Source organism: Strix uralensis, chromosome 7 (genome assembly GCF_047716275.1).
Source record: "Strix uralensis isolate ZFMK-TIS-50842 chromosome 7, bStrUra1, whole genome shotgun sequence".
NCBI lineage: Eukaryota > Metazoa > Chordata > Aves > Strigiformes > Strigidae > Strix > Strix uralensis.
Window position 1 is genome coordinate 17,240,863 of NC_133978.1, and position 27,622 is coordinate 17,268,484.

Consider the following 27,622-nt stretch of genomic DNA (forward strand, 5'->3'; position numbering starts at 1 on the left):
GAGTTATCCTCATTCTATAATAGTAGAAATATCAAAGGAACCCTGAAAATTATGGATATAAGCATGGATCATTAAACTGGGTGGGTAGAGGGAGTGGAAAGAATATTTTCCTTTTCCCAACCCTGAACATACAAAACTGGGTAGATACAATACTGATACCACAAGCAGACAACTCAGAATTACTTCAGACAAAGTAAAACTATGGAACAGAAATTAAACAGCAAGAGAAAATAAGCCTGGGTTATACAGTGGATAATTTCAAGAGCTGCTTGCATTCATGCTTGGAGTACAACCAAGTGCACAAAACAACAGCATAAAATGAAAATGATCCAAAATTATTCTACTATACTTAGAGTTACCTTTTTCCTAAACTACTGTTTCTGTGTGATCAACAGAGATACTGTGAGTTTAAAACTCAGCTGACCAAGCAAATACAAAGATTTGTCACTGTCTGCAATTCTGCGTTGACAGTGGTTTCTTAAGGCACAGCAGCATTTAAGAGTCCTTCCCATTGTTTGAACATGACTCATATATTCCTCAGAAGTTAAATTTCCTACATCGTCTTAGCTTTACAAAGGGCAATTCCATTTCCATCAATGTTTGATTTTTTTTTTTTTTTTCCTGTTTGCATAGGGCCAGAATTTGCATACTCATCTGAAGCAGGACTGGCAGCCTCACAAAGGAAGAGGTGATATTCTACTCTCTCAGTTTCACATTGGTAAGTGTATCTGTGAACTGTGTATCTGTGAACTTTAACAGTAGTAGACTGTAACACAGTCCTGATGCAAAATGTTTTTCAACTCTGTACTGCCTACAAGACCAGCATATCATATTCTGACCACTTTCTTCCATTCTGACAAGTGCCTCAAGACCATAGCCCAAATATAAGTCTCTTACATAGTAACAGAAAATATACCATTGCTATGGCATCTGTTGGCAGTAATAGTTTGGGAGGAGGAGGGGAAATAAATTCTGCAAGTTGTGTCTCTATGAATTTACATAAATTATACTCCAAAATTCTTATCTGCCTGTTTTTTATTTGTTTGGGGTTTTTTTATCTATTAATACAGAAATAGATGAAGGGGGTTGTGGTAGAGAATCTAACATTTAGGTCTACTTTCTAGAACACTGAGTTAATTGTTCTGTAACCACAAATTCTCAGACAACATAATGAAACAAAATGAACAGAGCCAGCTTTCATATCTCTGACTCCTCTGCTCCAGTTATCCAGCTTCATGCGTGGAATAACAGAAATAAATATCACAGCAAATATCTTCAGACATTCAGATTTAAATGAAGATTTATCTCCAGTTACACTTATTTTGAAACTTTTGGAAGAAATGCTAAAAAAAGATCATTCATTACATTCTGTTGTTTCAGCATTGGACTTTGGTCTCAGCACGTACCTCCTGACATGACTTTTTTTGTTAATATTATATCTATAGGCTGCATAAAGTATCAATGTTAAAAAGAAGATTACATATTTTGACTATTCATGTCAGAACTCATTTTCTGTTACTCATAACTTTAAATTATTAGAAACAGACCGATGCACTAAACGTTTTACAAAACAATTGCTCCAACAGCATTATTTGAAAAACTGAAACTGCTCATTTCCTTAAAGTACAACTATTGCATCTGGAGTTCACTTATTTTCTCTCATTGAAGCACCTTTGTGTTAAGGGACACTTTTTCTTTTTTCTTTTTTTTTTTTTGCCATTGAATCTGGCACTTTAGATACAGTATGATTTTATTACTCAGAAATACTTTATTACTGCAATAAAACTGCACTTTCCACTGCAAAATATATTATTAAATTGTGTCTTCAATAACTGTCTCACGTAATAGTGAATGTTAACTCAAAAAACTGAAGTCAAAGCTCCTGTTGATTCCACAGGCAGAAGATTACATGTTAATAGGGCAGGGCAATATGACACAGCAGGAAAAGAAAAATGTCACCAGTAGTTTACATAGTTATATATACTGAATTTCTGGTTTTAATGTTTCTTGCAGTGCCATCATCACAAAGAGTACCTAAGAAACGTCCAGTTATGTATCAAATAAAATGCCCAACATTTGCTATTTCACATTGCTCCCCAAAAGAACCCAACAGATGGTCACTTTTTAGCAGTCTTACTTCTACGTGTTTTGGCTAAAGAATATCAGAAGGTATAGGCTTTTCACTTGCAGGTAGACACCTGGAGGATAGCATCACTCATTAATTTCCTACTGAAACACCAGAGGAATTAAGTTTATTCCCATTAGCATGACCCTTAAACCGTTGCATCATTTAGCAAATTATTCCCATGTTAAAACACAGAGGTGTAGGCATTTGTACTTAGCAGAACTGCAAGTACATCAGTCTAAGAGAAAAATGGTATGTCCTAGGTTGGTTAAGATGTTAGCTTTATTAAGACTCTTCCATCCTTTATCTTGTTTTGCTGTCTAAAATGTTACTATACATATAAAATTCTTCTGTATCTTATTTTCTTCAACCTCCTATTTTTCAAATTGCTCTGTGGTTATCAAAATTATTTTCTTTTTCTGTATAAAGCATCTGAAACTGAACTGCTAAGTGTTCTTCTGTACTAGTGAAAGAAGTTAATACAGATACTTTCTTAATTAATTTGTTAGTTTATGGACATGACGTTGAAAGAAGAGAAACAACCAGGTAATGGTTGTTATAAACACGGTACTTAATGTATGAACAATTTAACTTCAATTTTCATCTGAGGTAGAAAAAAGCCTGTTACACATTTCAACATAGTTCCAAGTTATATTTTACTCTAACCACACTCACCCTCTCTGAAATCAACAGCCACAAATACAGGAACATCAGAAATCTACCAGGAGACAGAAAATAATCTTTTCCAGCTCAACTATTTAAAATAAAAAGGTAATCATCACACACCACCATTACTACTTGTACAGAACCTCTTTCATCAGGCTCAGATTCATTGAGAAAAAGAAGCATAAAGCTAAAACATGCAGAAGCCTTTCAATGAAATAAATACTCATCTACTGGTTTCTCATCTTGCAGAATGTACTTGACTACTGCTTGTACTTCCTACTTTTAATATTAAAACATTACCTTATCCACTCCCTTTCTCTCCATTTCCATCTACAGAGAAAAGAAGCTGCTTGTTTATTTTAAAAACTCTTACAGTTTTTTAGTGAATGAATCTTAAAGGCAGACTTTTCCGTTTTCACAGAACAAGGAGCACTGGGCATGTTTCTGAATGCTGGATACTCATCTAAGAGGAATTAAACCAGCAAAGTCCATCTATCACTAGTTAATACAGCTCCAAAATACATTTCCTGGAATAACTAAAATCATTAGAAGACTGATGAAAATGTTATTTTTTTCATGCACAGCAGCTGCTTTCTGAAATAACCACACTTAAAGAAAAATTAACCAAGCTAACAAAAACAAGGAAAAATGCTAATTCCAGATGTCGGATAAAATACATTGCAAAAATTTAAAAAAGAAAAAAGGCAATAAACTTTGCATGATAATTGGTAAAACATACAGAAACTACTTGGTCAGGGCTGGAGAACTCTACATAGCTTTATCTTGTTCAGGCCAGCATTTAACCATATGCTTACATGATATTCTGAACTGAGGTGAGTTTAAGCGTTTTGCTGAAGTAGGCCTGATGCAACAGTCATAGAAGCCACTGTCATGTTATAGTGTGCATGTCCCAGTGTTTTAGCTTCCACAGAGACAATTTTAGTGCAAGAGATTTTTTTTTCCCCCACGTGTTATAGATTTTAACTAATATCTGTGTTTTGCAATGAATTTTATACTTTTAAAATTGTTTAGGATTTGAAAAGCTTGTTGTTACACCAAGCAAGGCTGCTAATAGTGTTGGACTGGCAACTCTGAGAAAATGATATTATTGTGATGTTCTACTCTGCAGGAATGGTGTTGAGTGTATTTTTAATGATTTACTAGTTCTACTTGACTGAGCTTGCACCCTGTAAATGGATCATATGATCACTGATCACAAGCTAAACTGCTTTTGTTTCTCACATAGCATGAACCGAGGGTCTGTTGTACAGTACCAGAGGTTCGTGTGCAGCTCTGTGTAAGACAAGGGAAGGTTACATGCAACAGGCAGTTAATGGCTCATACCAGCAAGCCCTCAACTGAGTGGAGCTCATGAGGTTGAATTTTAAAAAGGTAGCTGACCTTGCAGCTGGGAGCTTTAACTGTGTTTTTACCCATTTATACCTGGATAAGTAAACAGTTACTGAATGCTGAAAGGGCCTGAAAGCACTATTTTAGCCAAAGGCTAATCCCCATTCTCTGTGGATGAAAGGACTCAAAATGAAAACAAAACAAACCAAAAATATTCTCTGCTTCGGGTAACACAAAGGTAAAACTGCAATAAACAATTCCATTAATTTTAAACTTAACGTTGCCTTACCCTCCATTTCTAATGAGTGCTTCAGCCATTAAAAAAATAATGAATTCTTCTAAAAATGATAGAAACATTACAGTCACAACAAAAAGGATAAATACAATATAAACCAAACTAGCTCAGAAAGGTTCATCTCGTGTAGATGAAATTAGAACAATAAGTGATCAGCAAAGTGCTAGTTACATAGCTTGAACCTAATAAAAATGTTCATCATTCATGTTGCAGAAAACACAAGTGATATCCAAACATAAGAGACATAAGGCAGTGATCCTCAGCCCTACGCATTCATGTCAGTGTTTAATATTTTTCTCAGTACTGATGTTGAAACTAATGAAGAATTAGTGGATTTCTCTGTCAAGTGTGGCTATTTCATAGCATAAAGAACTGGCACTAGCTCTGTGAAGAAGGTCAAAAGGTTTTAAGGTCAAAGCCAACTTCTGGGCTAAAGACTTCTTACTCATTTTACAGATCGTTCCACATGAATTTTAGCATACTTCCTAGGTAAAAGGTTTTTTTAGGTTCCCTAGATTATTTTGTTATTTTTCTCTGCAACCTATGTTTCATCTATTTTGTAGATAACAGAAGAACAATGCCAACACTTTCATAACTGCCCAGTATTATTCTACACACAGAGACAAATATATTTTAAGATACATGATAAACAGATGTTGGAGGAAGAGAAGGAAGGTGAAGAGGGATGTAGCCCTCAACCACTATAAAGCATGCATCATCTCAGCTGAGTGACATGGTAGCAAAAATGTACTTCACAGCTCTCCGTTTATTTCCTAGCTGACAGTCTAGGGTCTAATATTTGACAACTTGCTAATATCCATATGTTGCAAAGTCAAACCTTCTCTTCACTCTAAGTACACGCACTAAACCCTAGAATTTTAATTTCTTCTTTATTTATTCTTCAGTCCATGAATTCAACATAGCAGCAAGATCCCTCCCATCATAAACCAGTCAGTATCTTGTACTTACTTCTTAACCCAAAAAGAGCATTAAACTTCTATTCATTATTTTTAAAATCTAGCAGACAACAGCACTCCATTTAAATGAAAGGGCACAAACCTGTACTTCATGTGTTTAAATTTTGATCATGTAGCAGAATAGAACAGTCCCTTTCTCTCTTCAATCTTGCATGTCTGTCTGGAATGCAACCTACAAAGGGAATAACCCATTCTTGGAAAATCTGTTATGTGCACCTAACAAAATCAGGCACCTAAAACCTGTAATGCAAATAATATTATGTCTGATACTACATGAATAAAAGAAAAGTGAGGAGATCTGGAATATGCCTTTCCTAAAGAATTTTAAGTTTTAGTAGAATATAATTGCAGTTTTAAAAGTTTGTCCTCAGTTGTCTAAGACTACATCATAGATTTTCAACAGGTTAAAAAGAATTCTTAACTGCTTTTCAACTTGAAGAAAACATCTGTATTCAGGTCAAAACTTTAAAAACCTTCAAAAAACTTCAAAACCTTCACATTAGTCTAACCAAAGTTAGGTTTTAGCTGCAAAGGTGTTAGAAAATATAGAACCTTTAGTGTTTTGTCGATCCTCTTGAAAAGAAGCATTCTGCTAAAATACTACTGTAAATAAGGCCTGTTTGGATACTGCTTCTTGACAACATTTACCTATGTGCTTTATGATCATTGCAAAACAGAAACCTTAATAAACACAGGGGGAAGAAGGAACTGTCTTGCAGAAGCATGCCAAGGCAAAGCAACTTGCTGCCACACCTATTATCCATATGCATTAGAAGCTGTCTGTCTAGACATCTAGAACATGACAGGATTATATGTTTAACTGATGTTTTGCATCAGATTTAATAAGAGTATGCTGGCAGGCCTCAACTGGGCCTGAAAGACTGTCCAGATTTTGTGACAAACAAGGACATAGTAAAGCTATGAACAAAGAACTCATAGTCACAAAGCATCCAGAATAAAACAGTTCCGTATTTACTAAGAGATGTTTAAATCATCTACACCTCTGCTTAAGGCCTAAACTCCTAAAGACAGTAGAAAAATGAGTCATCATGGCTGCAGTGATATTAGATATGAAGTAGAAACAATCATTAGGATAAAAGAGAAGATGGGGAGAATTTGGAAACTACAGCAATCCAACCTAGCTTTAGGGAAAAGGCAGAAAATAGCATGTATAAGATGAGTGTGTACCTGAACACCTGAGCAAGAGCCTTGACTGGATTCACCTGGGAGCTTCTTGGTAACAGTGAGAAGAGTGTTCAGAAGCTAAGGACAGACTATGATGTAGGAGAAAGGGAAGGTTTTACTAGCATCACTTGTACACTTCATTTCCAGCATGGTACCTAAATGCTTAGCCTTAAATCTTGCTTAATACAGATCTTTGTTTTACCAGTAAGACAACCTGATGTTGGGGAATAAGGAAATCAGAGTGTAACTGTCAAACTCATAATACCTTCAGGGAAGGTGGAAATTCAAATCAAAGAGAAACTCAACAAAAGCAGTGTTGCAGGCAACCCTGGGGCACCTGCACTTCAAGATTTCTGTGGGGGTACCTGGAAGCCAGGGAATGCTCCTGCAAAGATGCAAAGACTCTCTGCAAGGAGCTGTTTTGACAAGAACCAAGAGCTAGAAGGAGTTTCCCCCATGAGTGTCAGAAAGGCCCTTGTACAAGACATAAACAACAGAAACAGTACCAGACAGAAGGCAAAAATCTAAAAACTGATAGCAATATTTCACATCAGGAGAACCTGCTGGAATTTGAGCACAGACTTAATTGTTTTGCTGAGCCATCCTACTGTTTACTTTCTAATTAGCTGTAAACTATTTGAATACACTTTGAATACAAAAGATATGATGTAAAAACTCCTAAAATTACCAAATATGTATTAAAACATTCCAAAAAGAAAATTAAAATAACATTTAATGATTAGAAATTAAGAACATTTAAAAACCATTCATTTATTTGAATATAGTTGTATAAATAATTCAATAACCAGAAGTAATACTTGCTAGCTGTTGTATGATGCCATCCAGAGTTTTTTTGATACTTTAACTATTAACAGCAAAACAAATGCCCTTATATTTAAATTATATTTATCATTCTAATGTAGGTAGAAAATACCTTGATATAGAAAAAAGTATCTTGGTTCTAATATAAAATTTTAATACAGTTTATTAAATTTATGTTGATCCATATGCAGAAATAATTTGTTTACAATTTGAATTGAGACTCAGAAACAAAGCCTAACTCAATAATAAAGACGACTGGAAAAACAACATCTGTATAGTTATTTGCACATTAAACTATTAAAAATATTAAATGTTGCATGTTGAGTTTGATTTGGAAAACGATCAAATTATTCCCTTATATGTGTTTGGAGGCTGATTCTGAAAATAAACATGTAACTGTGAGAGCATACATGCAGTATCTTGTGGGCATAAGTTTCTGTGTAAAGTGGAACACAACTGTTTTAGCATCTCGCTAGAAAGCAAATGTCCTTAGCAGGAGACTTAATATAAGGAAATATCTGGTTTCTGTCTCTAGCTTACTACTAAATCATTCTGTAGAATCACTAAATTATTTCTGTAAATTAAGGGATCTAATGCTTACCTGGTTGTGGTGTTGCTGGATTCCTAATCAGCTTTGGAAACGCTTTGAAATCCATTAAGAAAAGGGCCATGCAAGTTCCATGCATCACAGATACATAATACATTGGCCTTCCAGACTCATGTGAAGTGTGCTATTTCTCTTGTCATTCAAGTAAAAATGAAAATTCACTACCTATTTGCAGTGATCAGAAGTAGTGCTTCCAAAGAAATATAATTAAAAGAAGAAAAAATGTTATTTTCATTACTTTACAGAAAAGATTAAAAGCCTAACTTTCTTTGCTGATCATTACAAAACAGTACACTGGAAGCACATCTATTTTATTTATAACACATGTTGAACCTTAAAATTAAGTGTTGTACATATAAAAACACTTAAGGTGACAGACACCAACAGGAGACATTACAAGAGGAATTAAAACTGTCAGCCTTTCTTAACATCCCGGGACTTGTAACTGTCATAAAGTAGCCACAAATTGTCAGATTCCTAGAAAATCTATCCCATGCAGCAAGAACAAAGGAAAGTAATCACATGGTCACACTATCTCTTCCATTGCACTTAGCAATCTAATACTTAGTAACAGATGAGCCAAAATCCAGTATCCCAGTGTCTTACACTGAAGGTCACCAGCGATGTTGGACAGCCTCACTTCTTGGGTGTTCGTGTACTCTTAGATAACTGGTGCCTAAAAATATTTTTGTCAAAATTGCTTTTGAAATGTACATCAGACATCTCTTTTCTCTATCTGACCAAATATGCACCTGAGAGTTTCTACAAATCAAAAGTCCACTTCATTTCTATTCTAAACTGGAGACCATCTCTTCAACAGGAGGGAAGAGAAGGAACAGGAAAGTACTGCCACAGTAGTGAGTATGAACAACATTGAGGCATGTGGAAATCAAGCAGATATAAAGCTTATATATTAGACTCGTAAGAGCAGATTTTGCATAGCAAATTGCTCTGTTTAGATACTTTTCCCTTAAAAGTAACTGTAATTAGAGGGTCATTCTATGTAAGAAGTGAATAGAGAGGATCAAAAGTTTACCATGAAAATTCTCCACAGAACATGAAGAAAAATATAGTAGGAATCATCTAATTGTGACCATTAAATCACATTTCTAAACACGTAAGGCACTTAAATATACAGAGTCCAAGTCTATCACAGACCAGAGAGCTTGAGACAAAGCTGGATGCCCACTTCTCAAATATTTCATCTGAACAACGAAATGAGACAAGGAAGGTGCCAACTGTTCTAGAAACTAGCTACTCCTCGTCATCCATTCATTTGCCTAACAGAAGGTCCAAAAGACAACAAATCTCCTCCCAAAATATATATGAGCAGGACAGTCCACCCACATTTTAAATCCGTTTTTTTCCTTGATGGATCTGGCACACAATGCAATAGTATTTTAGAGTATTCTCTGAAAAAATAACAGTATAGAATACAATAAAAAAGTTTCCTTCTTATTTCTCAAAGTATACCTTTATACCCAACATTTAATAACTCTTCTGTTATTAACACCACAGTTCTTCCCCTCCAAATCTTCCTGTTTACTACAGGGGCTATGGTCTTAGAAGAATGCCACTACTTCTTATTTTATAGTTTATAGGACTAACTCCGCAATATCAAAATGCCTGAGAAGGCTAACTACTTAACTGGAAAATGATATATGAGACACATGTTTTTTTAAACAAAGTTTTTATTAGAAATTTAACAGATAATAGGTATCACTAAGTAAAAAGACTGCCGAGGCCCTCAGTATTATCTTGTAGAAATAACAGTTAAGTCTACCCAGAAGGCACACTAAATCAAGAAAATAAAGTTAGCACAACATGAGTATATATGTATGTGCACTTATGCATAACATGCATAACATGTTATGTTTCCTCATAACATTTATGAGGAAGAAGAGGAAGAAATAAAAAGTTACAAATACCTTGTTTTCTTACAATAATAGTAAGTGGATTACCACTAGAATGATATTTTCTGATTTAAGAATGCAATACTAGATACTGTGCTAGGAGCAGTGTCTCACTGAATTTGTATTCTTGCATTATTTGCACATAGGTGTCTAATATACTTACCAGCTAAGAAGCTCTGCTGGTGTTATAGATGGTTTGAGAAGAAAACATAGACAATGGCACTAAGAGAGAAAAGGCTATAAAAAGATTCAGGATTCCTCCACAGGCAGAAGCAAAAACATCAGCTCCTTTTGTAATTTCACAACGTGAAACTAGAAAGGCCATTAAAAGAGAGGAAGAAAAAACCCACCTTCTTAAGAGTCTTAATCAAAGTCTTACATTTAACAGCATTAATGCTAAGTATGCAAACGTTCATCCCACTGATCATTATGGTATCAAGAACTAATTTTCCTCCTTTTAAGAGCTTATATGTCACATCACACCCCTTGGGCCCTCCAGAGATGTATTTAAATGTCTAACAGGGGGAAAAGAAAAGCATTCCAGACAGCCAGGTGTTACTGATTCACCCATTAAAACTTCAGTTATAAAATATCCCACACAATGGTAAAACATTTCAGTCATTAGCTGATCATAAATAGATTAAGATGACATTCTAAATTATTATGACTATATGTGTATAAAATTTACATTGCTCATCACATTATCCCAGGTGTCGGTAACTCTGATTATCTGAAGCTAAAGATGAAGTGCATGTATTATTTGTTCTAAGAACTTAAGGAAAAGAAAGACAAAGCCAAATGTAGAAAATGTAACATTAATCCTGAGACAGAAGAGAACTTCAGATTTATTTGTAATGATGCTCATTCATTTACTATTATATCACTGAAAATGAGGTCTTGTTTCCTTTTATTGTAAGCTTTAAGACAGCCTTAGTATTTTACATAATGAATGTGAAACAGTAAAAGAAATCAAAGATTTTTAAACCTTATATTTCCTAAATTCCTGTTTTCCAAATAACAAAAATATTTAATGAACATCCAACACTGCACGTTTTGATACCAACTTTAATAACAAAAGATACAGATGGACTTTTCAAATTATATTATTCTCTCTCTTTGCAATAGTATGCTATTTACACAAATTTAGTTGCCTATGTACATGAAGATAATTTCTGTGCTTACTTATTTTTTCTTTATCTACACTGTCAAACAAGATTTGAATTTTATCAATAAAATATATTGCAATTCACTTCCCCCCTTTGGATTTGGCACATGATCAAATTTCTGGGTTAATAAATTAGGGAGCATCACCAGTATTCCCATAACTGTCAGTGGGCAAGCTCAACTCACAGTCAGTGTGAAGAAATTTGAGTCAACTTAATCTAGATTAGAAAACAGCCGATCTAAATCAAATTACATTGCATTTATTATGAGCTAGAAGTTTGTACTGGACAGTCACTGTCATGCTAGAGATGCACAATAATGCTTTGTGCTAAAAAAAATGCAATTTCACAATTGGATTAAGCCAGTTAAGATGCATTGTCAGCAAGAAAAAACGTTTTCCTGCCCTCCCAGTCATGCCTGAAATGCATTTCCATTCTCTCCCATGAGCTGGCACTTGCACACAACATGTTGAATCACCTCTCTGACCCATCTGAAAGTTTGGTAAGAAAAGTAATACATAAATAAGAAGGTTAATTTTCCATCAGGTCAACAAACTAAACTGACCCACTGTAGAGTCATCAGCAAAAAACATGGGTGGAGAAGAGGACCATTCCTTTCAGTGGCAGCATAGTCTTAGAACATCCAACAAGGTAAACCAGTATTTGTTTGAAAGAACGACAGGAAAGGCATGACACAGCAGTGTGTTGTCTAGCAGTAGACCCACTGGTGACTCGATGCAGAACCACGAGTCTTACGTTCCACTCCTGGCATTCCCGCTAACCTCACACTCACTGTTTCATCTCTCCACACATCTGTTCCCCATTCCAGCATTTGTCAGTCTTGTCTTTGGAATACTCAGTTCATCTATACAAGATTGCTTGTCACAGTGTGTATATACATGATCTACACACACCATGCAAACATATTCTCTAATAGGACCACAGTCTCTAGGTATACAAAAACCAAGCGACTTATCTCTCTGATTTACCCTATTACCAGGCACAGCTTTTTCCCAACTTTTTGTTTTTTCTTCTTTTTGTTTAATTTTAGGAGTGAAATGCTGCAAGTTTTGCCACTGTCTCCAGCGAAACAGATTTCATTCTTTAGTGTTTTTAATGTTCATGATTAGCTAAATATGAACTATTTCGATTGCCGTCACCAAGGTTCATAACTCATGAACAACTCTGCAGTAATAAATTAATCAAGACCAAAGCATCAGCGTGCTGCAAACATTACTGGTTTATGTTTCAAAAATATGAGTAAAAAATGAGTTAAAAATTATGAAATCTAGCCAGAATGCATCCTTTTTAGCATAAATATATCCCAGTTTTCTAGGTATACAACATAAGATTATTTTTATTTACCTCAGAGACAGGCAAGAACCAAAAAGAATGGAATCACTTTCTCCTGTACTTGAGGAAGAGAACTGATACATTCTAGCACATCTGGTCAAATGTATTAGCTTGCTCTCAAGGAATGTTAGGATGATATTGACTTCAAAAGACCAGAAATCTACACAGCTTCTGCCAAACATACTCTTTTACCATCTGGGCTTCAGGTTTTTCTGGGTTCCCAGTTCTTTCAAGGCTCTGTCATGTTTTTTAAATGCTTTCTTTGCTGTGATACACTAGGTTGAGGCTACTATTCACTTCAGAGAAGAAAACTTTGTCTCTGCATGCTAAAGCCTACCTGAACACATTGCTTTGTTTAAAACCCATTCAGAAAAAAAATACGGTGAACTAAATCTGATAATTAACTCATAATTAGAGAGAAGATAAGAGTAGAGAAGAAAGAAAAGGGGGGGGGGGGGGGGAAGAGGAATAAAAGTAAAAAGAAACAAATAAAAAAGGAAAGAAAAAGGAAAATGGAAGAAAGGAAGAAAAATAATTAAGAAAAAAGAACAAAGAATAAAAGAAAAAAGAAAATCAAAAAGAGAAAAAGTTTTCAACATGTAGAGAGACTCAAAAATCCAGAAAGAATTTTCTACAAGTAAGAATTTCTTCAGTCATTCTGACAGCCATAAAAATTGAAGCACAAGAAAGTGATAAGATTTGCAAAATGGAATAGATTTTGAAACTCAGAATTATATTGGAACCATATTGTTATCTCCCATTCTGCAAATTGTGTTTATACTAATGTTTACCACTAAGAGCTTGGAAAAAACTTATTTTGTCAGATGTGACACTGCACCTGCTTGTAGCATTACACCTGCAACATTTTTTCTTAATCCTGGTGACTGAGAATAACACTGTAGGTGTGGCTTTAAAAACTATACAACTAAATAATTCAGAGATTCAAATTAGTACAATCACCAATCACCAGAAAAATGTCCAAAGAAATCATAATGTACTCTTGGCCACAGTTCTTGGCAGACATATCAATAATAAGAACAGACAGGAATGCAAGAAAGCCCCGCAAAATACGCACCCCCCAACCAGTTTTCTCCAAAAAGCATAGTTGTCTGATACCACAATCTGTCAGAACACTAATCAAGGAAACACTAATGCCTATATCCAAAAAATTAGAATTCTTCTGTCCTAAACCATCAAATTCTTGTCAAAATTCAACTTCTAAAGGACAGAATGCACGTTGAGTGTATTTTTATTATGTCAGGTCCTTTGAAAAGGGTAACTGGAAGTGGATTAGCCTAAATTTAAGAGGATAAAATAGATTAAACTTTTTTCCAGTAGGCAACAAATATGTGCAGCACAGAGTAGCCTTTTCACAGCATGCTTTCTGTAAGCATAAAATGAAATAGGAGAGTCAGACCTGGTAATAAAGAGATTGTCTCAATTGCAGATGTGTTGTACAGCCTGAACCAACCCAAGGCATACGCCTAACATCAGCAGAAGCCAAGCATTCCTTTTTCTTTATTTAACTCCACCTTGTATAGTATCATTTACATTAGGTCTTCCAACACTTATGGCACATTCTGGTTGTTCTGGTTTCAGCCAGGATAGAGCTAACTTTCCTTGAGCTGGGAGGGAGCACAGCTGGAGGTCCAGGCCAGGATTGGCCATTGGAGTATTCCATATCATGTGACATTATGCTCAGTGTACTAAGGAGGTGGGTTTTCTCTCATATCTGCTTCTGGTCAGCGAGGAGGGATCTTTGGTTCTGTCAGGATCACTGCTGGAGGCAGGCTGCATGCCGGTCGCCAGGTGGTGGGCAACCACATTGTGTGTTACCCATTTGGACTTCCTATTTTTACTGTTGTTTTGTTACACTAAACTTGTTATCAACTTGTTACACTAAGTTTGTTATCACTACACTGTTTTTTTTTTAATCTATGAATTCTTCCTTTTTGTCCCTCCCCTATTTTACTGGGGGGGGGGAGGGGGTGGGGGGGGGGAGGGGGTGGGGGGGTGGGTGGCAGGAAAAGGTAAGCAACTGGTTGTGTGGTGATTGGCTGCCAGCCGAGTTCGAATCACACAGTGGTACACTGCCTTCCTCTAGGAAAAGTAACTTGGAGCCGGGGGGATCTTGGCAAAAATGACTAGCAAGAGGACCGGTAATTCACTTTGGTTGCAAGAGGCATTTCACCTCAAGAGCTAATCTTGATTATTCTCGAGTGACTGTCCATTACATGGGAAATAGCAAACATCCTACAAGGTATTTCAATACATTTCCCATCTTTTTCCCATTGATTAAAGAGAGAAGGTAGAATCTGGTACTTAGTACCTGATAAAAAAAGAGCAGTGGGGGCAAGTTGCCCATCTTTTTTCTCTATGAAACTGTTTTTTTCCTACAGCTCAAATGCGCAGTTTATTATAAATCCCATTTTGCTGCCTATCCTGTCTTATTTGGAATAAATTTGGGGCAAAATGGATTAGTAATCTCAGTCACTGCATATGAAAAACAGGTATTGGTCTAATAGTGATGCCACGAGGTTTTGTTTTCTCAATAAAGTTTAAAACTTTGGATAAGAATCATCATGGGGCTTATCCAAACTCCACAAAATTGAGCTTTTTATTTCAAATAAGTTTGGATAAAATCTCACATGCTTTCAAAACCTTATCACTGCAATGTGAAAGAGTAACCATTCCATGAACATGGTCTTCCATTCTATTATTTCACAATTAATACCTTGAGGGGTGGGATATTGAATAGAGGATTTAACTTTGAAATACATCCATTCAGTTTTCATGCATTTTTCAGCAATTTATCACCTGACTAAAATTTTAAACTTGGAAAATCAGTTAAAAATTTGTGGAAAAAAATATACAAATTAATGAAAAATTCCTTGTAAGTCACTTTCTTTTTTAAGCTTGATCCCTTATGAAAACTTCCTAGATGATATGTCAAAGACATCTCAGTTTCTATCATTCCAACAGCTAATTCCAAGTGGACTGTCTGTGATGAGAAACAGGTGTGAAAAACTGACCATAAAACAATATGCCTGAGTTATTCTTCTCATCATTAGGATTTCTAACATCCAAACATCCATAAAAGCATGAATTTACCTCTCAAGTGCCTTACAAGGTTTTAGTGCTGACTTATTATAAAGAAATTTAAAGAATAATACCCTCCTGAAATTAGGTCTTCTCCCTCTATTTGATCCTGTGATAGGATTATTGTTTTTATTTGTGGTACAGAAATTTATTCCAAGGAATGTGATGCATAAACAAAAGATTTCAGAATGCAGAAACTGAATTATGAAAAAACTTCTCTTCACCACCTCCCTCAATACAAAACTAACCTTGGCCTGCTGACTAGAGATGATGAGCGCCTTTGGGGAGAACAGATGGGAGCTGAGGAGCTGTTCAGAGCCCCACAGGAGATGTCTGGCATATTGAGAATCTAGGTCTTCTATTATAACAGCAAATGGGGAAAGAGTTTGAATGATAACTCACTCTGTGGCTTATTTTACTTTTCTCGTTTTAATGTGTTTACCAACATGGAAGTATTTTTGTAGCAACAGCTGAAACCATTTAGTTTTATTGGGGATTTCATGTTGGACTCCAATCTGATCTTGCATCAAAAGAGTAATAAACTTATCCATCTAAGCCAAGTGTATTGTAAGCATTTGATTCTGTTTTTGAAGTACTCATGCCCACAAATCAGGGTTTAATATTGATACAAACAGCTTTGCTGCAATATTTAGCAGGAGCTGCTTATGAAGAATAGCAAAGGTGTCACTGATAATGCCAATATCTAATCAAACTCAAAGCAGGTTGATATTACTAGAAATAGTCTTGTTTTCTATTGTGTATAAGAAAAAAAGAATCTAAAAGTAATTAGATATAAAATACAAAGTGCAAGATACTAAAACTGGTTTCTTTTACTTTTCTATATTTTAACCATTGTAATTAAAATTTAAATGTATGTGTGTGATTAGAAATTGCCTAAAAGTGTGCTTGTTTTTGAACATCATAACAAATCAAGAACTGTAGCTGAACCCAGTAATCCAGTTCAGCCAAGATGAACCAGTAAAAGCTACTCTGAAATGACTCAAAGATTTATCTTTTTTTTCCTTTTTGCACACAAGACAGGAAGAACACTAGTGACTTCAGTCTCTGGCCTTCTAACCAAGAAAGGACTTGTGAAGGTGAATGGTTTGCAGACAAAGGGGATATAAAAGAGACAAAACCAGGATAAAAATTAAATAAAAAGTAGCTGTCTTAAACTGTAATTGCACTCCTCTGCTGAGCATGCTTTCAGATATATAAATGTGATTTACCATCAGCTTGCAACTACAAATCAGGTCTTAAGAAACACTTGTGCTATGAAATTGTTTAATCTCATCAAGCTCTGCTTTCACAGCAAGCCATAAATCACAAAGTCTTTGTTATCATAGACCTCCATGAGCGCCTCTCAGGCAGGCAATGGATCGTGGGTATATATAATCCTGACTGCACAAACAGTGGGGTCGTCGCAGCCTGAAATACTTTCATAATAGCCACTGTGCAGCTGGTGGAACACAAGCCTATGATGGATATCTCATTTCCTACAGTCGGCATCTATTTCGAGCAAATTATTACCACATAAATTTCTTGTCAACAGAAACGGCCAATTAATTAAGTTAAAAATTTACTCGTGATCACATCTACAAACCAAATAGAACTGCAAGGCAATTTTACAGTTACTGAATATACTGCAGGTCAGTTTAATGAATAATTTTTAACTTTGTCATAAACTCAAAGACAGTCTAATATCTTGAGGAACCTGACTGGAGAGCAGCTGCCAACAGATTTACACAAAATATATTTATGCAGAATTTGATTGCTGACATCTGGGGGCAGAAATAAACTTCATACTATTACAGAAGCTTCACAGGACTATGAAATTTCCTCCTTAAAAATACACGAGTTTCCTCTAAAACACTGTACTTAATGTGGATAGTGCTGAAAAGGATACCGAATTGTTGTTGGAGAAAAAAATGGCTCATTATCAAAGCTAAGAACTATAGTAAGTAAAACACTGTCGATTAGACTTGCTTTTAAAATTACTTTGGTTTTGAGCTCCTAAGTGCATTTTGCATGTGTATTTATCACATACACACAAAAACATATAAGGTAGTCATAATTAAGTGGGTGCAGATCATTGGATGTTTCCTCACCCACGACAATGAATAAAAGTTATTCTTTCCAAGGTGTCTTCACATCAGTTAAAACACTGTCAGCAGTGCAGTGCCAAAGAAAATTTAGAACTATGCCCTCCATACAAATCAACCTGGGCAGATTGACAGAGGCATGAATACAGCTACTTACTTTGGGTTATTATAGACATAAAACTAGTCTGCATGAGAACATGCACATTTGTAAGTACTTCATAATTTTTATTTTAACCCTCTTTCACCCTCTTCCCCCTTTCACACATTCTGCCTGAAGTGAAAGCAAATATATACTAGTCACAGCTAACTATGAGATGAAATAGCTTTTTCCAACAGATAAAAATCAGAGTATTAATTAAAATATGGAGTGACTTTTGCCTCTATGTAGATGGTTCACTATTATTAAAGGTAGGCAATTACTCTAAGTAACAACAAAGAAGATGGTTTGACAGTGGTGGTTATGTGACTTTTTTTTTTTTTTTTTAATTTGTATGCTATTCTTTTAGTCTGTCTTCATTAAAATTAAGATATAAATATTATATCTTTCATTAATATATAATGAATCAGCTGTAAAAATCTTTGAAAGGTTAATAATTAATGGTGTAATCAACACAAAAAAGCAGAAATTCCTCATCATACATTTCCAAGTGGGGAAAAAAATGCCTAAGAAAGAAGAGTCAAATAAACTATTCTGCAAATACCACCTCCCCATTATTCTCCCCGTTGCAAAGAGTTTGAGTAAATAGGTAGGCCTTATAGAATAACTTAAAGTACAATTATGGCAGAGTAGTTCAGGAAGCAAGCATGGCTAGTCAAAACTGGAAAAAAAAGTACTCTTAATTATACCAAGGGAACTTCAAATCTAAAACCTACACTAATTGTACCTGTGGCAGAATGGGAAATCATGGTAGAAAACATCTGAAAAGGTCGATCACTCAAGGGTGACATCAAAACTATTTGGGGAGTTTCGAAGTTGAAAAACTCTTTTCACTGTATTTAGAGATCACAGAGGTGTTACAGGACAACAGTGAAGAAGGCCTCTGTGTCCTCACTGTAGCCCTCTGGATCTGGAGGGGAGGTGACCACTACTGCTATGGGCAACTGAGCTTGTTCAAGAAGGTATAGCTGGGATAAGTTTCTGAAATGCAGGTTAGAGCTGAAGGAGAGGGGAATATTCAGTCATCAGGGAATCTGCTACAGAAAAAGATTGGCAGATCATTGAGAAGACTAGCCAGGCCTTAAAGATGACAGAAAGCAAGTTCCCAACCAATCCCCAAGGTGTCCATGGGGGACTGTATGGATTTGCTAGAATCTAAAAAGCCAACAAGTTGTGACAAGGAACGAGCCTGAAGATGACCTGCTCCAAAGAATGCGTTGGGCATAGGGAGAAATACGTAGACAATTTTAATCTAATTTTATGTGGTTTGATTACTGAGTTGCTTTATTCTATCTTCATTTTTCTAATTTATAATCTAACAAAACCATGGGATTCACAAACTGATAGATTTTTTTGAGGGGAACTCTGTGAAAGGAAGGAAAGAAAATTTCCTTCAAAGTTCTGATGAAGTTAAGATCCCATCACAGCCAAGGAACAAGATGTCAAGGTGCAAAATGCTGCAAATATGAAGAGTTTTTTATGGCAGAGCTGACCAAAATTAATTTCCACATCACTCAGAGAGCAAAATCACATAGGAACAGTGCCATTCATATGCAGCTAAACAAGTTCACAGACAAAGAGCCATACTATACAGCTTTTTCTCACAGTTTGAACTAAAAGGTAGAACTAGGACTTTCTCCAGATTGTTGAGCTTTTTTTTGCCTTTGTGGGTTTGGTTTTTTTTAATGTTATAAAGCTACACTCTTAACCTTAACTGGAGGTCTAATGGTTCTGATCAAAGACAATGTGTGGACGGTGGGAAGTCTGAAGGACAGTTGTTTTCATTTTAAGGGCAGTTGTTTTCATTTTCTTTTGAAGAAGAGTCAGTTTGGTTTATTTTAGACCTTTTCCCGAGAGTTATACTAGTCTGACATGAGTTGTGAACTCTTCTAATGACCGATTCAAGACATTTTTTCTTTCCAGAGAGAGAAAGAAAAAAAAGAAAACAAAAAACAAACACAACGTCTAGGAGATAGATGCCTCATGGTGTTTGGAACAATCTTCAAATAGTATACAAGAAAAACATTTCAAAGTATTTTCCATTTAGCAAAGAATAATGTGAGAATAATAAAACACTTAAATACTCCTCACTGTCTATCCCTATTTCTAAAGTAGATAGATGTTTGTCTCAAGAAAGACTTCGTTACATGCTTCAAAACAAGCAGACTCTTTAGTATATTTCTGAACTTGCATTTCTGAAATTAGTTGTGAAAGCTGTTCAAAAATATTATGTGAATATTCTCAATTTTCTAGAAATGGTTGCAAAGGAATACAAGGTTAAGTTTTACTTTAGTTACTATCAAATAACCAGGTACCTCTGTGTCAAGGGTTTTTTTACACTTCTATATGGAGAAAATTGAACTTTTCAGTACAAAATAGGAAATGGCTAAAGAAGAAAAAAAGGGGCAAAAAAAGTAGATGCAAACTATACAACCAAACAGCCACAGAATTTTGGGAAGACAATACCAATAAAAGACCCTCCCAAAAACTGAGAACAAAGTTTCCATGAAAAAATGTTTTGATGAATTCAGTGATTATGCTGAACAATATCTTAGACTTGCTTAAGATTGAGTATGCAAAATTAAAAAATCTTTTATCAAAACAGTTGCAAAATGGGCAACTACCATACTCTAGCGTCAAGAAAAAAAAACCCCAACTTTTCAGGCTAAACCTTGTAAACTGGGGAGGGTGAGAAGTGGTGAGGGGTCGGTATTCTCCATCCAAACTACACTATGATGGTAAACATTAAAGTACTCCTTGTGCACTTTCTGTGCAGTGGATAAACTTTATTATTATTATTATTTCACATACCATCTACAACTTGATACGATGTTACTCAGTAGGCTTTGAGTATCCCAAGAGATACCGAGAATCCACTGAATGTTTTGGGTATTCAAGGTTTCTGGAAGAATTTGCGAAATCCTTAAGGGAAATCTAGAAAAAAATATTGGTGAAAAGATGCAGAATTCTGTGCACTTGATAATTACTACAACTTGCACTTGATAATTATTACAACTACATTGAACTACTTAAATACTTTAGAGCAAAAAAAAATTGGAGATGATTTCACAGATCATAGAAGCGTGTTCTTTATCATGTCTTCTGCTTTGGAAGTGCAGTTAAAGGAAATATTCTGCATCATATTTACATGTGGGATCCTTCTACTTGCCATAATGAGTATATAATTTGGCTTAACAATATTTTTCTAAAATAACAATTTGGCTGGAATTTTATTAAACTGTATGGCGTCTTCCCCTCACACTATAGTCATGAGAGCCATTAAAAATAATTGTACTTACCAAACCACAATACAAATCCCAAATTTTATTAACTGATCTCCTATCAATGAATATTTTTTCCCATAACAAAGCGAAAACAACAAGAAAGAGAAGCATATGAACACAAAAATCATCTAATCCCTTCCCACCACTCTTTACGGTAGAGAAGAAAAAAATGGAATGGCCAATTAATTGAGGACAATCTACATATTCACTTCTAATGATGCCATATGCAATTTCACTCAAAATTCAAAACACTGAAAACATTAAATTCTATATTGCAGTATTTAATTTGTAGCTATACAATAGCAAAAGCATCCCAAATTTGACTTGTAGTCTTCCTTCCTAAACTACAAGATGACTACAGAGGATTCATGCTACTAAAGTTCTTGAAGAATGAGGTAAACTTACAAGGCTGTGTCCCTAAGGTACCAACGAAAATCAAATGACATCTGTACTTGCAGTTTTAAGTATTATATTTTCCTTGTTACCATCTCTGTGAAACATTCTCCTCCTCTGCTCATTATTCTTCTCATTTGTCCACATTTGAGTGTTTTACTATGGCAGGAGCATTAATTCTGCCAGGAATTTTTTTTTTAAACTGCATGTAGGAAAAATTCAATTCTCGTACACACAAACTCTGTTTTCTAAGACACAAAATAGGCCTAAAACAAGCAATAGATGCCCAGATACTTAGGTATTTTCCTATCTGAATAAGCATAACTGATTTTGTCCATTAGGAGACAATAGAAAGAGGAATGAGGAACGAGAAATGTGACCTTATTCATACACAGGGTTTTGGCAAGTACTCTTTCCTTGTGAGTGGAAAATACATTTGTTCTAGTTATCCATTAATTTCTTTTCAAGTTTTAGCAATGTTATTAAAGTGTCATTAAAACTACAGTAATATTACTGAATAAACTGGATAAAATCATCAGAGCGCCACATCTTTTTCTATTCTGAACATGGTTATTATATTTAATGAGGCTCTTATATGATGAGATCATATGATTATCGTCACTGTGTACCTAGATTGTGAGATCACCTACAAGTACCAGTAAAATTTCCATGCCTTCACTAGGTAACCATTATACACAGACAGAAGGGAAGACAGTGTCTGTTCCAGAGACCTAGAAGCTAAATCTTTCATGTTACAGAAGTCCCTCCATGCAGGAGTATAAGATAATACACTATGTAACAGCCATTTAGTGATGATATTGAAAATAGAAGTATGGAGCTCAAAGTCCTGGCAGAAAAGAAGAAAAACACAGAATGGGAAACTACTGATGCGATGTTACCGGATCAATTTACTGAAGGTCTCTTAAGATTCATTATTGTCCTAATGCCTCAAGTAAAAGCATGCCAGAGATTAATTGAAAGTAACACAGGTAATGCCCATTTTTATAAAGAATTAAAAGAATTAGTTGATAGAAACGGTCACAAACTTATTTCTAGATGGTAACTGCATTTCACTGAAGAACACTATTTTGAGGTAAGGTAATGTAATACAAAACATCGTTTCTGGAGATACTGTTGTGAGCAGAACAATCTTGTTTTGATTAATTATTCAGTTTGGTAAAATTACAGCTTGTTTAAAGGAGCATAAGCAATCTTTCGGAATGCTTCACTTCCTTCTTTATACATAAGAATAATTCATTCCAGGTGTAAATTTACTTAATTAAGAAGCAGTACCCCATCTTTCTCCATCTGAGTGGGTAAATTTAAACCCACAAAAAGAATTACACAAATCAAAAATTGGCATTATAGTCCTGAAGTCTAACACAGTCTGTGCAAGATTAAAAAAAAAAAAAAAGGAAGGGAGACAGGGGCAATATACCACACAGAAATTCTTTTCACTGACCGAACTAATAGAAAAGCAATATGTTAAACAGTTTATGTAATTTGTGCTGTAATATTAACCATCAGTATTCCTTTCCTTTTAACAGTGTTCATATTTGTTGTATTTTATGTTCTTCTAGTAATGTCACAGTCCCTTCTCTTTTTTTGTGAAGCACTGAGAAGACCAAGCAGCTAGGTCCTTGAGGACTGCAACATGATGGTATCCTTACAGGTAGTACAACAGGACTTTGTCATCATGGCAGAGGTATATAAAAAAAAAAACCAGTCAAGAAACAGATGCCCATGCTGGACTAGGTTGTGCAAAAATTGGCCCTGACTTTTACATCTTTTCTAAAACCACTTTTTTTTTTATATTCCTCACTGAGGTCCTGTGATGTGACTTCTCAGACAATGTGAAGAGGAGACACACTGTGGAAGGAAGAGACATAGAAGGAGGATACTGGTGCAGATACAGAACCATTAAATATAGTCTTGTCCTATTCACTAGCATTTGAGTGTACATAAATGTCTTCTCAGAAAGTTAAGTCCAACTTAACTGATCATCTCACTACTGATACACATGAATGACAGAAAAACTATTTGCTGATTATCACTAAAAAAAATTGCCTAAATGATATATTTTTGCATTTGACAGATTGTTAAAATGCAATTCTAAACTTCTAATTAGCCACGTGAAACATTATTTTAAAATTTATAGCTAGCATTGACAAAGTACTTACAACCATTAGAACACAGGCAAGCAGCTAGGAGAATCAGGATTTCTTCAGGTTCTATCAGAAAAAACACCACAATATATGGTAAATCTAAGCCAACTAGAAACCCAATGCCGCTATTTAAATAACACATCTATTTTCAAGCTTGTAGATTAATTGAGGCCAAACAAGACATTTTCTGAAACTCATTTTTTAAATTACTGCACACATATTTTTTGTTTTTCATGATACTTATTGAGGAAGCAATGGCTCACAAATTATTTCAATAACTGTTTTAGGAAAAAGTTACAATTAACTTTCTTCTTCCCAGGAAAAAGATACTAGTACAAAAGGGGAAAAAAACACACAAAAAAACCCCCAACCATCAGTTTAGGGAGGAGGAGATGGAACAAAAACACCCTTCCAAATAACTTAGGCAACGTTGGAGTTTGATTTTTTTGTTTAATTTCAGTGACTTAAATCATGAGGAACTTTCTACAGTTAGAGACAGAGGTAAAGGAGTAACCCATATAAACTCAGAAAAGGCAGTATAGTCTTTGCTTATTCTGTAACAGTTTAAGATATAACCTATCAATCATTTTACATAGTATTGTTGGAATATTTTATTAGATGCATTCATGATATTATTTATTATAGTACATTCTAATGTTACCAGATTTTTAAAGTTATTTATCAATACATTTGCTAGTAAATCTATAATTAAAACAAAATTAGCCATGAACAAATTAAAATGTTGAAATATTAGGCTTCCATTAGTACATTTTTTCTACCATAGTCTCCTAATATAATATGTAAATCATCAACAAATATGTACCTAGAAGGATTTGCAAAAGAATTATACAAATTAATATGGCCTACTTAATACTTCATTTACTTTGTTACTGTTATACACCTTGTATGACAACCCTATCCACCTGAACAAAGACTATTGGCAACTATAAGGAAACAGGAAAAAGACTTAGAGGAAGACACTCCAAAAAAGAAAAAAGCCAAGATTGACTTGCAGTCCTCTGGTAAGAATATTTTGCAGCTACTTTAAACAGATCTAAGATAAACTAACTGTCCACAACTACAACTCAGAATACCACTGCCTTCAGGTCATCTCTTTCTCTCTCCATGTAGAAAAATATGTACCAAAAGTAGTACTTAGAGCACAACACCTAAGGATAAATTAAAATTTTCACTCATGAAACCAGGACTTATATATGTTGCTGTTAATTAACAATGTAAAGTATATTCCATAAAAATCAAATATACACTCCTTGATCACAGAATGAACTGGTTATTAATGCATACGTAAACTGCTGTTTAATTTATAAATTAGAGTGGATCTTTAAGATAATTACCTGTCATTCTACTGCTCTAGCCTCCCTATCTTGTTTATAAATTGTCTTCATCTGAAGATTATCTGAACACATTTCATAATCAAATTTTCTGAAATAGTTTTGGGTGGGGTGTTTTTTATCCTACTGAAGAAGAAAAAAAATCCCAGTGCAAAATCTAATTTAATGTTAAATTATGTTTGAAGATTAAATTACTTGAACATTAACAACTGACAATAATATATATAACAAGAATGCAAGCATTTCCCTAAAACTGATCATTCATAAACAAACTCAGAGATTAAACATAACCTTAGCAGAAAACGAAACACAGAGTAAAGCAGGCAAATGCAAACTTTAATTCTGATCTATTTTGATGCACTGAACTTGCTATATGAGCTCTGTGATTGATGACCAAAAAAAATACTTTCACCCTACTTTGTCAGAGAGAATGAAACAAAAACAGAAAGAAAATTTTAAAACCCAGTTAAGTAACCACTTATCAGTTGCACTGGGTTGAAGTCACTCCCCTAACTACTCCAAGACACAATAAACTACCTCTGAACAATCTCCTTTTTCCCAGCAGCTTGGGATTCAGTAGTAACACGAATAAATTGTTGCTTGGCAATGGAAATACTATCCATTATTTTTGACCCTGCCACATACTCCTATTCAGCTTTTGGCTATTTTAAAGATTGTAGTAGAATACAGCCTCTTTTCATACCGGAGAACTCAACTGCTAGAAGGTTCTTAGAAAAGATTAGGGCTGTCAGGGGATACACTTCTACATGGTATCATCTTAGGGATTGATTAGCAATAGCTGGACATAAAAAAAGTGATTTTCAATGACAGTGAATACCAAACAATACACTGGGCTCATGCAAATTTTCATAGGACACAGGAGTAATTCAGAGATGAATGACAAGCCAAATAACAGTAGGCCAGATTCAAATAGTGCAAATATAACCAATAGATCTGATGTGTATTGTGCACTACTACTCAGCATCAGTACTAAGTGGCAATCTCCACAGATGATTGCTTTCAACACATGAACTTTGACCTCAAAGAGCAGAGATAAAGCATTACAAGAAAGGCAGGAATGGGAATTGTAAAAATCTGTAGAATTAGCATCCAGTAATACTGTAAAATAAACTCGCAGTTCCTAGGACGTTAATGTAAATCTGTGGCCTTTCAGAACCTAGAAGTCATCAGAAGTATTATTTAATATTTTCAGAAAAAAATATAAAGAGGATTAAGCAATAAAACCTATAATTACTAACCATAAATAAAGTAGAAATAAGCATGATGCAGTGTCCAAACAAAATAATAATCACATGTGTGCATAGTGATGGGAGGAAATAGGGCAGTAAAATGAATAACCAGGCTTCAAGACATGAAGTCAGAGATTTCCCTGATGTAACAAAGGTTTAAGGACACTTTGTTGATTTACTCTGTGACAGGCTGACATTCTTGTAAGCATAATGCTCAAAAGCTCATTTCAGCAGTTTTAAGCAGCATGGCACTTTTTCCTGATTTATGGCTGGTTTATGGTAGCTGGAAATGGACGTAGTCATTGTGGCCATAGTTTGAAATGAAGTTAAGTGATGTCCTTGATGCAGTCCCTGTGTCAAAAATGAAAACTATGAAAAAAAGGAAAATGATTAAACACACCTTGATAATTTAGCCCAGTGGGAAAAAGGGCAAAGGGAAAAGATGATTCGTAGTGCAAGCAAAGATTACACTCTTTGGAGAAGTAAATTCAAGACTGGTAATACATAATGGTTAAGTTTTCAGAGGTCAGCAATCAAAGCCACCGAAAGACTGGCTCACAAAAATTATTACAACAAATACATTACATTGAAGTTATGCATATGCATTCTGTTTGTTTGTTTTCTTTAACCACACTAAATTTTCATTTACTCCCTCAACTGCTCCAGAAAAGAACAGTTAGATCAGGACACAAGCAATACACTCCTCAGATCAGGCGTCCAGATCCAGAACAGATGACTTCTTAAAATTTTTCTATGTAAATTAACGGCTTTTGAATAAGAGTTTCTGAAAGGGACATGGAAGAGATCAAGCAAGCCAGAAAAATATATTTTCATTTAGTTCACTTACTTGTTTTTCCTCAAGAATTTATTAAAAAATATCCAATAAACTTACACTGGAACTAAGAGATTGTGGGTCTATATTTGAAAGTTACTCAGTATCAGCCGGTGAATCCATTTAAACGAAGAGGATTAGAATATCATAACAGTCACGTTTAAGGTGTCATTAAAAGGAACTACTAGTTGTTTAATCCATTACCTGTGAACTTATTAAGTAATTTTTTCAGATTCAAAACATTCCCAGTATGAATACAAGTATGAGAGATGGGGGAAATATTTCAATCAGAAAAAAAAACATGATCTCCACATGAAAGCTGTGAAAGTTGAGTAGTGTGCAACTGTATGAAATGACTTAAGGGATAACTGTCACTGGAATTAATACAGTTTGAATGTTTAAAAATTACAACAGATTCCTTTATATTTTAAAGGCTGCCTGATTCCTGCTGTGAAAGCTTAATGTCTTTCCATTTGATGGAAAGTTGTAGTTGTTTCAGTATACAGTTGACTAATGCTTGTTTAATGGATTG

The 27,622-nt window shown here is 34.9% G+C and overlaps 1 protein-coding gene and 1 long non-coding RNA gene across 2 annotated transcripts in view; one reads left to right on the plus strand and one right to left on the minus strand.

Moving 5' to 3' along the window:
- LRMDA (leucine rich melanocyte differentiation associated) overlaps nucleotides 1-27,622 on the minus strand; it is a 693,265-nt gene that overhangs the window by 129,199 nt on the left and 536,444 nt on the right. The window lies entirely within an intron of this gene.
- LOC141945852 (uncharacterized) lies at nucleotides 667-27,033 on the plus strand. Its single transcript, XR_012629642.1, has 3 exons — nucleotides 667-718; nucleotides 23,072-23,151; nucleotides 26,925-27,033. It is a non-coding gene; the product is annotated as an uncharacterized LOC141945852 (long non-coding RNA).